Raw genomic sequence first — 18012 nt, 5'->3', positions numbered from 1 at the left:
GGATTAGTAGTAGTGACAAATCTTGTTGAATTTTTACTTCAACAGTGCCATTCAGAGCATTCTGATTTTTGATCTGATTTCATTTTGTTTGTTTCATTTATGTAAGATAAACATTTTTAATGTTGATTTGACCTTAAATGTAAATACAGGTACGTAGTAGTTAAGTATATAACTTTTCCAATAAGTTAATAAAAGTGTCATGATTACACTTCCAAATGGTAAAAGATAAATAAGCACATTGTTGTACATTTTCTTCCATCCTCAAGCAATCTATCCTCCCATACCCAAAGAAACTTACAATTCAGACAGGATGCAACCGAGACAGATAAAGAGTCTTGCCCAAGTACCCAAAAATGGCAGCTTGGTAATGCTGGGATTAGATTAACAACCTTCCATATACTGTAGCTAACCACAGATTTAACCACTTTTCATATCTAACCCTTATAACTCAGCTAACAACAGAACAACAAGGCTAAATTCATTAAACGCTATAGGTATTCATGCTTCTGTCACCTTTCTCCTACTATTTCAGGGTCAACTGAGGCAACCATTCTTAGGCAAAATACAGACCTCTGCATGTTAACCCCATTTTTGTTTTGGCCCCCTGTTTTCCCCTTCTTCAGATGTTGAGCCATGCTGCCCCAATGTTTTTCTCCTCCATTCAAATCATAACTGAATCCAGCTCTCCTCAGATGAACTCAGGGATTCCCCAAGAGAGAAGCGTGCTCCTTGCTTTCCATCTCTCCCACTATAAAACACAACAGCTATTCGCATGGCTCAAGATCTGAAAGAGGGGGGAAAGGGGGCCAAAAACAAATAGGTTCAAAAGGGATGCCTCTGGAACTGTGTGATGGAGTAAAAAGGCAGGAGGATTTATACACTGGCAGCATGTTGCCGACCATCAGACTCTTGTGCCTGTCAAGGAGATAATATCTATAATCACATCTAGAGGCGTTTAAGTTTTATATTTAATAGAACCTGAATTAAGTAAAATACTTTTCATCAGTGGAATCTTTCTGAATGCTAGTATGAAAATCGACATTTGCAAACAAGACAATTATGAATTATACATTTTTCTCTTCAGGTATCTGTCAGCTGTAAAGCTTCACCTACTTTATGATAAAGAAAAGTGACTCCTTCCTTTAGTGCCAGCAAACTAACAGGGTCAAGAATTGAAGTGCACTGAAATCATTTACAGGTTACAGTAAATTAGACTGTGCCATAAATTTGATACAAATTCACCATTATTAATCAGAGTAATCCAGTCACTAATATTTGTCTCTTAATCTTCATTTTGGACAAGAGAAAAAAATCAAAAGAGATGGCTTTACGTCTTCTGCCAGTCAATTAGTCTGCTAAAAGAAATATAGAATGGTTGAATAAACAGCAATTGTCCTTTAACCAAAGGGATTGTAGATTTAATGTTGGACCTGCTTTCAGTAGTTTCACATGAAAGACATGAGCTTCTGGCTCAGATCAGGAATAAGCTTGATACAGCAGTCATCAGGCAGCAGGTGTGTGTGTGAGGCCTCTGCTGGGCCTGCAAACTAGGCCTCACTAATGCAATTGTTGCCATGCACTTTGGTTCTCCCAGACACTTTATTATATTATTAGCACGCCCAAGAAGCAGGCCAGATACAACTGGGACTGACACAAGCATCTACATATTGAGTATTTGAGTGTTTGCTAATGTTAGGAAGATTCGAAAAACATTCTTGTTTGCTGGACCTTACTGAACCTTTAGCTCATAGTACTTAAAAGACTCTGTTACAAATAAGCTGATAAATTTAGTATCACTGGGATTCACTTGGATTAAATAATAATAATACATAATGAATAAGAAATTACATCCCAACTTAATAAATATATACAAATTCTGACCCCATCAGAAAGACAGACATGTATAGGGTTTACACTCTCCTATGTAGTAATGGAGTGAGCAGAGAGAAAAGAACATATTACATCAACAATTACAAGGAAAGAAGTATTTGTTTATATTAAATTTGACGTTCAGACTTGTAAGTTTGTGTTGCAAATGCTGAAAACACCTGAGCCAAGACTTATTCAGAAACCATCTGAATGGCAGTGATGCTGATTCATTGTTTGTTTTTTGTGACTCAAGGTTCCTCAAAACAGACAATGGATATAATCAAATCTTTTCTGTTTATCACTACTGAGTTGGCAATACTGAGTTGGCACTGTTATTGCTGTGTGTTCAGGGTTCTTGTTCTGATGTGGTATGGTGAACAGGTGAAATGCTAATTGGTGGTACATGATTGCCTCCTGCTGTGCTGGAGTGGAATTTGAGCACTGCCTTGAAATGGGCTGCATGTAATAACTGGGCTCCAGTTATTAGTTATTAGCATATAATGTTGCATGCTAGAAATAATGAATCAGTTTGATTTATTATAGTTTGAGATTTTTTTTTTTTACCAACATATCAGTTATTTTTTGACTAGTGAATGAATTTGTACTAATTTTTAATCAGAAAAAAAAATCTACCTTTTTTGCGGTGCCCATGTAAAGCATCGAATTTATTTGTGAGGTTAAAGGCTCATATGAAAGTAGACAATCAGGGTTTTAAATTAGTTTTGTTGTAGCAGTAGTATAAAATGTTTTACTATTAAAATAAATTTCAATTAAAATCAATTTTCGAGGCAAGTCATGTCAAGAAGCTTTTATTGTCATTTCAACCATATATAGCTGTTGCAGTACACAGTGAAATGAGACGATGTTTCTCCAGGACTATGGTGCTACACAAAACAAAGACAGAGCTAAGGACTTAAGTAAGTTAGTCCTAGTCACATAGCCTGGTGTGTGCAACCTGGTGCAAACAGTGCAGGACAAAAGACAAAAACACAGAAAGACAGTACAGGACAAAAGACAGTGCAAAACAAAAAAATACAAGACATCACACTAAAGACAATACACAAAAGACTAGCCGCAAAAAAATTGACAAGAAACAAAAAAAAAACACCAACCATGCAATTTTAGTTCTGTACCAGTGTTATTTTGGAGATGTGTGAATTTCTTGCCTAGCAGGGAGATCTCACCCCTCCCCTTTCCCATTGCCCTGCTCACCAGCAGTCAAATAGGAGTGTCTTGTGGTGATAAAACATTTATACTGATTAAAAATTAGAAATGTTAAAGTTTTGATTAGTCCATTTCCATTCTGTCAGTTTGAATAGAACGACAATGAACTGCTAGAAAGGGTTAATCCAAAACGACCTTCTTTGAATATTATTTAAACTAACCACAGCAGAATGTGGACACATTATATACTTATATAAAAGTTAAGCAATGCTTCTACACACATTTGTTAGTAATGTTCAATTCCCCATGTGTCTTATGCCAAATATTATGTGATGAGTTGACTACAGCCACATGCTGATTATTAATGATTCTTTGAAATATGTTTGAAGAAACTGACACTTTATGGATTTTTCAGCATGATTTGTTGTCCGTTTAAGGTTTCTGAAACATCTCAGTGGTCTGTATTTTGACTTACTACTGAATTCACGTTCGTTCTTTGTAATAGTTTTGTTGACTGAGTGGAACTGATTGTGCAAGGTAGTTTAAATCATGTATCCTCAATTATATTCACAAATAGTCAGTGTGGCTGCCAAATATGAAATGAAAATATCAGAAGTTTAAAGACCAAGAACAACTAATAACACTGACCCGTTGTGGATAATGTTTTAAAAGTTAACCCACTAAACTATCAGAGAATTCTTCATGCTGAAGCACAGTCTGCTGTTGATTAATTTCCCAAATAAAAAATTGTTTAAAATTTCCAGAGGATTAATCAGATGATTACTAAAAATCTTCAAAAATGAACTTGATCAGTTTTTCCAAATTGCTGTCCTTATTCCAATTTTGGTAACACATACTAACTTTTCACTCACTCATACACATGCATATAATCTCTCTCTCTCTCTCTCTCTCTCTCTCTCTCTCTCTCTCTCTCTCTCTCTCACACACACACACACACACACACACACGCACACACACACACACACACACACGCACACACACACACGCACACGCACACACACACACACGCACACACACACACACACACCCCACACACAGACATTTAGCAATCATTTATCCACAAAAGTCACTATTGAGTAACATTGATGACATGAGAAATTATATGCATATGAAGTAAATAGTCTGAAACCCTATTTGCAGACCACAGTCAATCTTGCTGTTCTCAATTCACAGTCAACAGAGAAGCTGTTTTTATGGATTGGCGCTAAAACATTCATCTGGTCAGAGTAGCTTGAAACTTACTGAGCTACTGTATGTGTGTATGTCTCTCTCTCTCTCTCTCTCTCTCTCTCTCTCTCTCTCTCTCTCTCTCTCTCTCACACACACACACACACACACACACACACACACACACACACACACACACACACACACACACACACACACACACACACATACTGTATATGCATGTATGTGAAATTGGGAGCATAGAAGCCTTTATTATCACAATGTATACATAACAGCAAATTGGAATTCTTTTCTTTGTATATCCTAACTGAGGAGGTTGGGGTTGGAGGGCAGGGGCAGCTATGATGCAGCACCCCTGGAGCATGGAGAGTTAAGAGCGTTGATCAGTTGCCCAACAGTGGGAGCTTGCCAGTGCCGAGGCCTGAACCATGACCTTCCGTGTGTGTGTGTGTGAGTGTGTGTGTGTGTGTGTGTGTGTATGTCTATGTATGTATGTATGTATGTATGTATGTATGTATGTATGTATGTATGTATGTCAAATCAAATCAAATCAAATCAAATCAAATCAAATCAAATCAAATTTTATTTGTCACATACACATACATACAGGGTACGATATGCAGTGAAATGTGGAAGCGTTTCGCTGAACGCAACAAAGAAAAGAGTCCATTTGTTGGGATGGCTTTGCATGATCTTTTGCAATCTTCCTGACTCTGGTCCGGCACCACGTGCTGTAGATGTCCTGCAGGTCAGGGAGCTCAGTGTGGATGGTACGCTCAGCTGACCGCACCACCCTCTGGAGGGCTCGCCTGTCCTGCATGGTGCTGTTCCCGAACCAGGAAGTGATGCTACCCGTCAGGACGCTCTCAATGGTGCAGGTGTAGAAGGTCTTTCGCACCTGAGAGAAGAGTCTGAAGTCCCTCAAGCATCCTGACAGACGCTGCCGGGCCTTCTTCACCAGGGTGTTAATGTGACAGGACCAAGACAGGTCCTGTGTGATGTGAACCCCTAGGTACCAGAAACTGTCCACTCTTTCTACTGGGGTCCCGTTGATGGTTAGAGGTTGGTATGACTGCTCCTGCTTTGTGCTGAAGTCCACTATCAACTCTTTAGTCTTGCTGACGTTCAGGAGAAGATTGTTCTCCTGGCACCATCTCTCCAGGTTTTTAGTCTCCTGTAGGTAGGCCGTCTCGTCGTTGTTGGAGATCAGGACCACCATAACAGTGTCCTCAGCAAACTTAATGATGGTGGTGGAGTTGGAAGTGGCCACACAGTCATAAGTGTACAGTGAGTACAGCAGGGGGCTCAGAACACAACCCTGGGGGGTTCCAGTGCTGAGGGTGAGGGTGGATGATGTGTGTTTGCTCACTCGTACAGCTTGTGGTCTGTCTGTTAGGAAGTTGGAGATCCACTGACACAGCGGCAGGCTGAGCCCCAGGACCTCCAACTTAGAGGTGAGCGTGGAGGGAATTATGGTGTTAAATGCTGAACTGTAGTCCACAAACAGCATTTTTGCATAATTCCCTTTTCTACAGTCCAGGTGACTCATCGTGGTGTGGAGAAGATGAGCAATGGGGTCCTCAGTAGAGCGGTTCTGGTGGTACGCGAACTGAAGTGGATCCAGTGTGTCTGGTAGTGATGCAGTGATGAAGTCTCTGACAAGTCTCTCGAAACACTTCATCATTACTGAGGTCAGAGCTACAGGGCGGTAGTCATTGAGGCAGGCGGGCTGGGGTCTCTTTGGGACAGGAACAATGGTGGACTGCTTGAAGCATGAGGGGACAACAGACTGTTCCAGTGAGAGGTTGAATATCTCAGTGAACACCGGTGCTAGCTGGTCAGTGCAGACTTTCAGAACCCAACCTGTGATGCCATCTCCTGCTGCCTTTCTGGTATTCACTCTCCTGAATGCCCTCCTCACGTCATGCTCTGAGATGGTGAATGTGTTTACCTCTCTAGCTCTCTCAGTGTGCATGCTGTTTGTGCCGCTAGCGTCGCTAGCGTAGTTAGCTGCAGCCTCGAAGCGAGCGTAAAAGGGGTTTAGCTCGTCTGCCAGAGAAGCGTCCGCATTTCCCATTCTATGTATTTATGTATGTATGTATGTATGTATGTACGTACGTATGTATGTATGTATGTATGTATGTATGTATGTATGTATGTGTGTATATAGATGTACAGTATGTTGGGCTTAAATCACTTTTGTGATATAGAACAGGTTTTATGTAATAAACATTAAACAGTAGTGAGAATCTTATAATACTATGGTCACAATTTCTGTCATCCAAATATTCAGGATAGACCTTAATACTTCCATGGTTATGTATGGGTCAGGGCTACTATTTACAGGTAATGTAAGAAATGACCTGCTAGTCTAAAGCATAGTTTCATTGCTTTTGGTGCATTTCTACCTATTACACCCTTAATAATTATTACAGTAATAATAACCACCCAATTAAAAAAATAAACAACAAGATTAAGAGAGAATTATAATCAAATTATATAAAAGTGGCTAGTTTATTATATAATATATATAAATCTAAAACATTAATTATAAAGCAATCAAGAAACACATTAGCTAAAATATCGTATCAAAACAGCAAGGTAACCATAGCCAATAATGTACAATATCAAAAATATTATTTAAACAACTAATAAAACTGATTCTTTTTGGGTAAGATTGGGAACCACTGTTAAACATTAACCCTCTAAACCCCAGCTTATCAGAGAATTCTTCATGCTGAAGCATTAGTCAGTAAGTGCAGTGACTTAAACTGACAGTGATTTGATATTTCTCATTGATAACAGATTCTTTCACACAAAGCAATCACACACACACACACACACACACACACACACACACACACACACACACACACACACACACACACACACAAACGCACAGACACCCAAAAGCTAACCATAGCTAACATTCATATTCTAGAATATCAAAAAGATTACATTTCATGTTAATCTCATGTTGCAAATAACAGAAATTTCTTATCTTCAACTAAACTGTTAGCAAGACAAATGTTAATTATTACAACAGACAAACAAAAGCAAACAGCCTGTTACATTATATAATGAAATAATTTCTTTGTATGGAATAAAATTATAATTCCACTCCACGGGAGCTAAAGCCCAATCATGCAGGACAATGTCCAGAACACTAGTGGCCTGCACAATAATCTGACCTCAACCCTTTCTCAATTCTCTTCCTCATGCAACATAAGTGCTCATCGAGTGTGTAGCTCAATGAACACATCCCACAGTCATGTTTCAAAACTGAGTAAGCCTTCTATAAAAAGTGGGGGATAATATAATAGCCGGAGGGACTACATCTGTAATTATATGTTCAGCAACCATATGGGTGTGACGGTCAGGTGTCCACAAACGTTTGTAACTGTGATGGTCATTCTTTAGTGCAATAAATTAAAAACAGAGGTGAAGATTCTTCAGGTGACATCATCATATAACATTTAAGTGGTTTTTCACAAATACTGTGCCACAGGCAGAATCATCAAGATTTCATTCACACTCTCAGCTGATTTACATTTATGGGATTTAGCAGACACCCTTATCCAGAATGACTTTCAATTTATACAACTGAGCAATTGAAGGCTAAGGGCCTTGCTCAGGGCCCATAGTGGCAGCTTGGTGGACCTAGGAATCGAACTCATGACATTCCGATCAGTAGTCCAACGCCTTAACCACTAGCCTACCGCATCCCCCATGATTTGCTGATTGCATGGATGCAGGGCTCTCAAGTTTTGAAGACAGGCAAGTGTGTCATCTACTCCACAAAATAAAATAAAATAAAAATAAAAAATTATAATGGGGGGTTGTTGTTTGGTAAGGAGTTGTTGTTCTGACTATGATTTAACAAAACACAAAGTATTTGTTTAATTTCCATTTATTAATTTGTGTGTGTGTGTGTGTGTGTGTGTGTGTGTGTGTGAGAGAGAGAGAGAGAGAGAGAGAGAGAGAGAGAGAGAGAGAGAGGGAGAGAGATTATGAATGGTGTTGTTAATGGTAAATGTTTGTTACCTTGTTGGACTCCTTTATCATTTGTAATGTTGGCTCCCATTTAAAACAGTTCGGCTCAAGCACGTGTTGAGGTTTTGTTCAAACCGGCCATCGAAAATACCCTCGCTAATGAATGTTTTTTTCATAGGTTTTTGCGTTAAATCTTACCCAGATAGTGCTATTTTCTGATTGGCTATTGTGTAGCCCCTTCTTTTTTTGATTGGCTGATACGTGTCAGGCTCGACTAAGAACTCCAGGGAAAACGTGCTCGATTCCTGCCCGGTCCCATAGAGACAGCGGTGCAGACAGATACATTTTGGGCGCTGCGGCATATTAAATATATGATAAATAGTCAAAATGTTTTTCTGCGTGAGAAATACAATGTGTGGTGGGAGAGCATAAAAAAGACCAAAATGCGTGACTGTCACTCTCAATGCGTGACACTTGACAGCCCTGTGGATGGGTAGGTGTTCCTATTAAAATGACCAGTAAATGTGTATATCAGATATTCTTTTTCCGTATTCAGCTCTTTACATAGTGGGTCACAGTAAAGAGAACAACATTTTGAGGGGGTCTATTTCGGTAAATAAATCTTAGAATCTTGAATGAAATGGAAACTTTATATTGCAGTCTGTGGAGAATTTATGTAAAAGCCCAAAAACCATTAAGGAGCTAACAATAGCTGAAAGTCATAGTGTTGAAAACACATTCGCAAAGAATAGAAAACATCTGTTGCCTGTGCATTTGACCGGTTATTTGTATGCAGTCAGGACTTTGTCCACTTGAGAGCACTGCAGCATCTAAGATGCTTTGTTACTCTTCTACATACTTCACTTACTCTGACACTGTAATAAAGTTCAGCCTGTATATACAGCATCAAGTCTATCAGTCTAAGGCACATAGTTCTGTTCATGAAATATATATTTTTCTTACATTCGTGTATGGTTCGTGTATGACCCATGAAATGGTGACCGAAATGGAACAAAATGAGTCTTTGTATACATATTTTACAAAACACAAGAATAGTTGTACAAATTATTTAAAAATACTGATACTACACACAATTTTATTCGAATATTATTCCTAACCCCCCCCCCCCATTTTAATTAGAAGTTTATTTAAAACAAAGACAGCTGGAATCACTCTGAAATAAACACATTTTATCTTTTCCTTTAATGAAAAACAATGTTAATTCTTTCAGTACATCTGAAAATATGTGGATAGATAATAATGACAAAGCATTTTTTATGTTTTGTCATTATTATCTATCCACATATTTTACCATTACTCTAACAAAATTCTCTCTTTCTCTCTCTGGATGGAGTCTAACAATTCTATATTTAAATAATAAAAATGAAGCAAAAAAATTAAAATCATTTTGAAAAAAGTTTGAAAATGATTGATAAAGAAAATAATATTTAAAATACAGTACTATGTTGTAAAATTCTCTCCTTCTTTAAGTGAAATAAATGACAAACTTTAAATTGTTCTGGCAAAAAAAAAAATCTACTGAATAAGAAAAGGAACAGAAGAAAATAAGACTGATTCTACAATATATGAACACCTGAAACTCACAAAACGTGAGAATGATTAAATAGACACTTTCACTTCTAGCAGCATTAGCCTTTGGCCTGGGAGTAATTTGGAAACATTCATTCTACAATACAGTTGTTTGTAATAGTGCATTTACCTCAATTACACGCAATCACATTAACATCTGTTGGTTAATTTTGAAGAGGTAAGTACACATATTCCTTAACAGTTTCCTCTGGAAGCTTTAATTGAACTGTAAATGACTTAATATTGATTTATTTAGCACACAGCTTGGAGGACAAAAGTAGAGACCATCTGAAACTGTTCAGTGATCTTGCAGCCTCACACTGTTTTGACCTCAAGGACAGAGTGAGAGACAGAAAGAAAGAGACAGGAATGGTTATGGTGAGAGCAAAGCCAAGCCACATATATGACTTCCAAACCTTCACCATCAAACTTAAGCCCTAATGGTGATGTTGGTAGATTTAGACTGAGAGCTATGTATTTATTTGTGGAAACACAGAATTCTCACATTTCAGGCCGAAGGTCACAAATATGTTTACATCATTCAAGTTTGAGGTGTTTTTATCTAGAAGATAGAGTTTGTTCTCGAACATTCATACAGAATAAGAAAAACAAAATGACTGCTTAGCAACATACTGTACCACTATAACATCTCTAGCAAATGATATATGGAGATAAAAACACTAACATTTTACACTTTATTCTCTGTATCAACACATACTTTGTATTTACCCCCACAGATGTCTGGCTAAAGAAATATGTAAAGGAGGGGGATTATAGGGCTAAAGATTTTTACCCATTCTTCCTATTCTACCTCTTAGCACTTTTTAACTACTGCACTATCTGCAGATGTGTTTAACAGAAGAAACAGCGATAAGTTAAATATCACAACACCCAACCCTTCCCCCCCCCCACTTTCTCTTCTGTCTGAAATACATGACTCAACACACTCATGACTTTTTTGATTATTAATGTAGCCACAGGTGTCACTGTGGTGAAAAACTGGAACTACTGAACATCTAGACTAGAGGAAAGGTGTCAAAGAGCTGCCTGGAAATTCCTTAAAAATATGTTAGCAGACTCACAACAGGTCTCTTGAGTTGTGTTATGGCCACTGACTGCTGATGTGATTATCCATAAAACATTTATCATTTTGTTAAATAGTCACAGTCATTGACACTATTCCAGATTTGCTTATAAACCACCCCGGACATTTATTGTGTTTGCTGAATTGAACAGGCTGAATAAATAAGCTGCAACATAAGCCCCAAAATTCAGACCTGTCAATTAGACAGGAATAGCACACACACAAAAAATGTTATTCATCCACTGGATGTTTTTGGACAGTTAGAGCTATAAGCTTAGCATTTACATCTACAAAAGTGCTTTTAATTCTCTATCACTGAATACATTAACTCTGGTTCACTAGGTTATAGACTTAAGATACCATGAGACTAAAACACTGTTCAAAGTTTCAGAATTATTATTATTATTTTTTAAAATACACACATACAACAAACAAAGGTGAAAGTGCTAGTTCAAGTATTTAATGAAGAAGTAGGTTTTCAAGCGTCGTTTGAAAATAGCCAGTGACTCAGCTGTCCGGACTCCTAGGGGAAGTTCATTCCACCACCAGAAGAGAGTCTTGTTGTATACTTACCTCTTACCCTGAGAGATGGTGGGACCAGTCGAGCAGTGCTGGTATCTCTGAAGGTGCAAGGTGCAGTGCGAGGAGTGATCAGAGCTTTGAGGTAAGAGAGAGCTGGTCCATTTTTGGCTGTGTTGTCAAGCATCAGTGTTTTGAATCTGATGCATGCAGCTACCAGAAGCCAGTGGAGGGATCGCAGCAGAGGGATGGTATGAGAGAACTAAGGCAGGTTGAAAACGGGAGATGAATTGTGTTCATAGGTAGACCTGCCAGCAGTGAGTTACAGTAGTCCAGTCTTGAGATTAGACAGGTGCATGAATTTGGGCACCCCAACAGAAAAAGTCACATCAATATTTAGTAGAGCCTCCTTTACCAAAAATAGCCTCTAGACACTTCCTATAGCCTGTAATGAGTGTCTGGATTCTGGATGAAAGTATTTTGGACCATTCCTTCTTACAAAACAGTTCAGTTAGGTTTGATGGTTGCCGAGCTTGGACAGCCTGCTTCAAATCACCCCACAGATGTTCAATGATATTCAGGTCTGGGGACTGGGATGGACTTCCAGAACATTGTCCTTGTTCCTCTGCATGAATGCCCAAGTAGATTTTGAGCAGTGTTTTGAGTCATGGTCTTGTTGAAATATCCAGCCCCGACTTCAACTTGGTGACTGATTCCTCAACATTATTCTCAAGAATCTGCTGATATGAAGTGGAATCCATGCGACCCTCAACTTTAACCAGATTCCCAGTACCGGCACTGGCCACACAGCACCAGAGCATGATGGAACCTCCAGCAAATTTTACTGTGGGTAGCAAGTGTTTTTCTTGGAATGCTGTGTTCTTTTGCCGCCATGCATAATGACCCTTGTTGTGACAAAATCACTCAATATCTTTGATCATCACTCCACAGCACCTTATTCCAAAATGAAGCTGGCTTGTCCAAATGTGCGTTTACATACCTCAAGCGACTCCGTTTGTGGCGTGTGCAAAAAAGGCTTCTTCTGCATCACTCTCCTATACAGCTTCACCTTGTGCAAAGTGCGCTGTTTTTGACCGTTCTCACCATCCTTCGCCTTTGCCTCTCCAATATTTTACGTGGCCTGCCACTTCTGGCCTTAACAAGAACTGTGCCTGTGGTCTTCCATTTCCTCATGATGTTCCTCACAGTGGACACTGACAACTTATATCTCTGTGATAACTTTTTGTAGCCTTCCCCTAAACCATAATGTTGAACAATCTTTGTTTTCAGGTGATTTGAGAGTTGTTTTGAGGCCTCCATGTTGCCACTCTTCAGAGGAGAGCCAAAGAGAACAACAGCTTGCAAATGGCCACCTTAAATACCTTTTCTCAGAATTGGATGCACCTGTCTATGAAGTTCAAGGCTTAATTAACTCCCCAAACCAATTGTGTGTTCCAATTAATCAGTGCAAAGGAGTTACAGGTATTCAAATCAACAAAATGGCAAGGGTGCCCAAATTTATGCACATGTCTAATTTCGCTTTGATGCATATTGCACATTTTCTGTTAATCCAATAAACCTCATTTCACTACTGAAACATTACTGTGTCCTTCAGTTATTTGATAGATCAAAATGAAATTGCTGATCCAAACACCCAAATATTTATAAATGAAAATCATGGAAAATGTCAGGGGTTCCTAAACTTTTGCATACGACTGTAGGTGCAGTCGGGGCAGAAGTGAAGGACCTGCAGATTTTCTTGTAGATGCTTAGCAGAGGCCAGGCAGAGACTCAGAGCTGCCAGACAGCCATTGTTGAGCACAGTGCCATATCATTGTCTTTATCTGTTGCCTGTAGCTATTTAACTACAGTACATGCTGTTTACACTTGCAAATAAATAAACATAAAAGTTTGGTGTTTCAAATTCTTCTGTTGAGGTATTGAAACAAAAACTAGCAAAATGAATATTTTTGTTAAATTTCCTATAAAAGTGAAGGCCACTTGAGTTCTACCCCTCTGTAACAGTTTTGAAAAAAGAGCATATGGGTACGATGTTCAAGTGTCCACAAACTTGTGACCATATTGTGTATATACATGAGATTAGGCTTGCAACTGGAACTACTGTCAGAGGAATGCTCTTATAAAAAATATGTAAATATGTAAATATGTAAAAGTAAATGTACTGTTAAAAACTGACACTCTAGGTTGGTTGGTTCACTGTAACATAAACTGTAACATACTGGCCTAGTGGTAACATTATGCCTAGTGGTAGAAAAGTAAAACAAACACAACTGAACCATTCTGTTGAACTTATTTACCTCAGTGAGGCTGATAAGGTGGTTTTTCCCTAAGGAGGTTTTTTAGAGCCTGACTGTGTGGTGCATGTGGAAACAATCTGGGGTGTATGATCACAAGCTCTCTCCACTGCTTTATTGACCTGCTTCCTGTTGCGCCAGAAGAGTCTAGCATCTGTCTGGCCCTCAAACATTATTTAGAGGTTTCACTTTATTAGGCAAATAATCACTTTGTGGCACGTGCTAAAACTGTGATCCAGTAATGACAAGGATGTGGTGCCATTAGTTGGAAACAACACAACACAACACACACACACACACACACACACACACACACACACACACACACACACACACACACACACACACACACACACACACAGTATTGCTGTTAGAGTTTTCCATTGCTCTGTGTAAAATGGAATTGTACATCAATAATTTTAACCTATATAACTTAAATAAACATTTTCTAGCTTTCCAAATCAAACTTTCCAGTGGAAATGACTGAACCAAATTACTAATCATCTCAGTTGGGTTTCAGTCCTTTCCAGTGACAGACAGATTCCTGTTTCACTTTGGACGTGACAAAGCTCAGAATCTATCAATCAAACATGAGGTGAAAGGAGGACTTCATGGTTTCTCATGCTATGCTTCTCTCACAAAATAGGTTTGGATAAAAGCACAACATGAGCTAATGTCTTATAATGGCAGTTACTCCAATAATTTGTTTACACATAACTGGATCGCAGACAAGATTCAGATTCAAAATGACTTTATATAAAATTCAGTTCAAATGAATGAACAATATGCTAATCTATGAACTCATACTATTTTATGTTTGCCTTCATGACTCATATCCTCTGAAGTGAAAGCTGTAACTCTTTAATGGAGTGTATTTTTCTGTATAATAGCTGCTAATCCTTTTTGACTGAAAAATAATTTCCTGGACTGCCATTTTGGCATTTTTTTTTGTAAGCATGCCTCCTCCAGATGAATTGTGCAATGACTCTGTTTTTAACAATACAAAACACCAGAGTGCCAGGGACTGCATTTGGGAAGCACATTGAATCAGTGTGTTGGCCGACTGAACGTTGCACTATGTGTTATGTGGTCACATAATGAATTTCTATAATCTAATGTACATGTGAAAACCATCAACATTGCAAGAATGTAATCACATAATGGAAGGAATGTAATATGCCACACAAACGCACCAGACACCACCAAAATCTTTTTGGTCAAATATATACACAAGAGAATAAGTTTCTAGGTTTGAGAAGCACATATGTCCATGCATTCCAAAGTTATGTTTCAGCTGACAGAAAGACTAACAGAGAGATCATGTGTTTCATCAGAGGATAGCTATACAGCTGCTTAGGGAACAGCCTGATACAACCACTGCTCACTTTCTACAAGAATGATAGATCATCTGTGGACTAATTGGTGCCACGCACACACACACACACACACACACACACACACACACACACACACACACACACACACACACACACACGCGCGCGCACACACACGCACACACACGCACACACACTTCCTTTTGAGTCTCACTATGGTGTGGTGCGTTTGTTATAGACTTTTTGCAACATTTTTAAACCCCATTCCTGTGAACATCACCTTCCTCTTTCTCATCAGCTCAGATGTTTTTTAACTCATATGGCCCTAGGGCAGTGTGTGTTTGAACTGACCCCCAGTAGAGGTGCAATGGAGTAGCTCCAGATGCTTCTACAGTTTTGACTCCCCCGGCTTGAAATGCTCTCCCACAAGCTCCTGCCTCTTCCACCAGAAGGCTTATCCCCTCCCCCTCTACCAGCTCCTTCTCTATTACCTTTTTTGGTGAAAATGCAGAAAGAGAGAAGGGGAGGAAGACATCTACCACTGCAGATGAGAGAGCAGGGCAAATCTACTGTGTGTGTGTGTGTGTGTGTGTGTGTGTGTGTGTGTGTGTGTGTGTGTGTGTGTGTGTGTGTGTGTGTGTGTGTGAGAGTGTGAGTGTGAGCTTCTAGTTCTCATGAAATTGAGTAAACAGCAAAGTCAGCAAAAACTCACATACACACATAAATCAGTCTGTGACTGAAAAGAAAAACTTCCAAATTTGTGATAGAAATCTGACTGAAATGATGAAAGAGAGGTTCCAAATTTATGCAGTGCTTTAAACTTTTAAACAAAGTTTCAGGTTTTATATGGATTATAAATGCCCACCAGTGATCCTGGGGTTTCTTACCACATAGTTTAGCACCAACCCTAAACGATCACACCTGATCCTGGTAATTACACTCTTCAGGAGCATCTGAATATTAGGTACAGATGTACAAATTCAGGGTTGGGATTTTATTTCTGTTGTAGTTTTACAATTTCCTCATAAAATAAAGAATCTCTCTGGACTCATATTGCCAAAAACTTAATGTTAGTTATGTTAAATATATATATATATATATCATAAAAAAGTCATAAATAGGCAACAGATCAAGCAAACTAGGTGAAGAAAATCAGCAGGGCCAAAAACCAGAGTACAGCATGTTTCATATTACCAGTTTATTAAATCACTAGTTATTTGTTTTCTGCAATAGTTTGGAATGAGCTGAGGTTTGAGATGTGCATTTGTAGTGAACATATCACTGGAAACAGGAGTGTCATATCAGGTAACATGGAGGGGAGTGACAGCTCATCAGTTCAACTAGCAAAACTGAACTGCTAATCATCCCAGATGATTCAATCTGATCTCCCCTTCAGTCATGGCTCACAACCTTTGAGTAACTATGGACACTCAACTGTTCTTTTCCTCACATGTTGCTAATGCAACACTCTCATGTCGGTTCCTTCTCTACAACATTAAAAAGATTTGGTTGCACACAGGCTGCTCAGGTGCTCTCTTGTCATCTTAAGACTGGTCTACTGTAACTCACTGCTCTCAGGTGTACCTAGGAACACAATTTGTCCTCTGCAAATAATCCAAAGTGCAGCTGCATGATTTGCTTTTAACCTGCCTAGGTTCTCTCATACCACCACTCTGCTACGATCCCTCCACTGGCTTCCGGTAGCCGCACACAATAGATTCATAACATTGATGCTTGCCCACAAAGCCAAAAACGGACCAGCTTCCTTTTACAGTACCTCAAAGCTCTTTACTGCACCCTCAGAGCTACCAGCACTGCTTGACTGGTCCCACCATCTCTTAGGGGAAGAGGAAAATATACAAGAAGACTCTTTTCTGTGCTGGCACCCAGGTGGTGGAATGAACCCCTAGGGGTCCAATGACGACGGTTCAAGAACTACGTCTTTATGAAATACTTGAACTAGCACTTTCTCCCATGTTTGTGGTGTGTATTAAAAAAAAAAATCTTTGAACAGTGTTTTAGGCATGGTCTGTAACTTGTTTATGTATTCAATGATAGACACTTAAAAGCACTTTTGTACATAGCTATGGATAAGGACATCTACCAAATGCTGTTAATGTAATGTAAAGCTGTAATGTGTAATTTCTCCAGGGAGAAACAGGAGGATAACAGGCAATGATACGTAAAAGGTCATAAGCCTTGTAGCATTTTTTGGTGGAGGATCAAAATTGGAATTCCAGTTGTTATAGCAGAACTGCATTACAACTGCATTCAGATTGCATTTGAGCTCAAAAAAGTCCCACAAGCAAATCCTAAACTTGAAAAAAAAAGGTACTTTTCCTTGTCACTGGGGTTTACCTTTTGCACATTTTGTATGTATTATTCACATGAGAAATAAATCCAGTGTAGCTTTAAAACTAGTTGTACACCTTCACAACTCATTCACACTCTGAAAATATTTTCCACATGAACAATGCACCTCATGAGCCTGGGACATGCCAGGTTTACGGAAAACAAGTCTTAAATATATTTTTGTGGATTACATAAATTCCAGGTGAAATAAAATATATTCTAGAGATGTAACCAAATATAACTAAATTATATGGTAAAACAGACAATATGTTCTAAAACGATACATAAACTGATAAGGAGCATTATCCATGCATTTAATTGACAAAGGTTTGCAGGATATTTGGCTGAGACTAGAGGTGCACACTGGGAGTAGGAATTATGTGTGATGCAGGAAAACAATTACATACAGTAAGAAGGTTTTTATATTTTAACATACATTATACGGTGTTATCAGATATAAAATGCATAGAAATTAAGGAACGGTCAAATTTGAAGCCGCTGGGATAAAGAAATAGAACATTTGTTAAGGTGAATGTGAATGATGTATTTACTGCATTCGTTCATTCATTCATCCTTAGTAACT

The sequence above is a fragment of the Tachysurus fulvidraco genome, chromosome 3, assembly GCF_022655615.1.
Source record: "Tachysurus fulvidraco isolate hzauxx_2018 chromosome 3, HZAU_PFXX_2.0, whole genome shotgun sequence".
Classification (NCBI taxonomy): domain Eukaryota; kingdom Metazoa; phylum Chordata; class Actinopteri; order Siluriformes; family Bagridae; genus Tachysurus; species Tachysurus fulvidraco.
Note: the sequence above shows the minus strand (reverse complement) of the source record.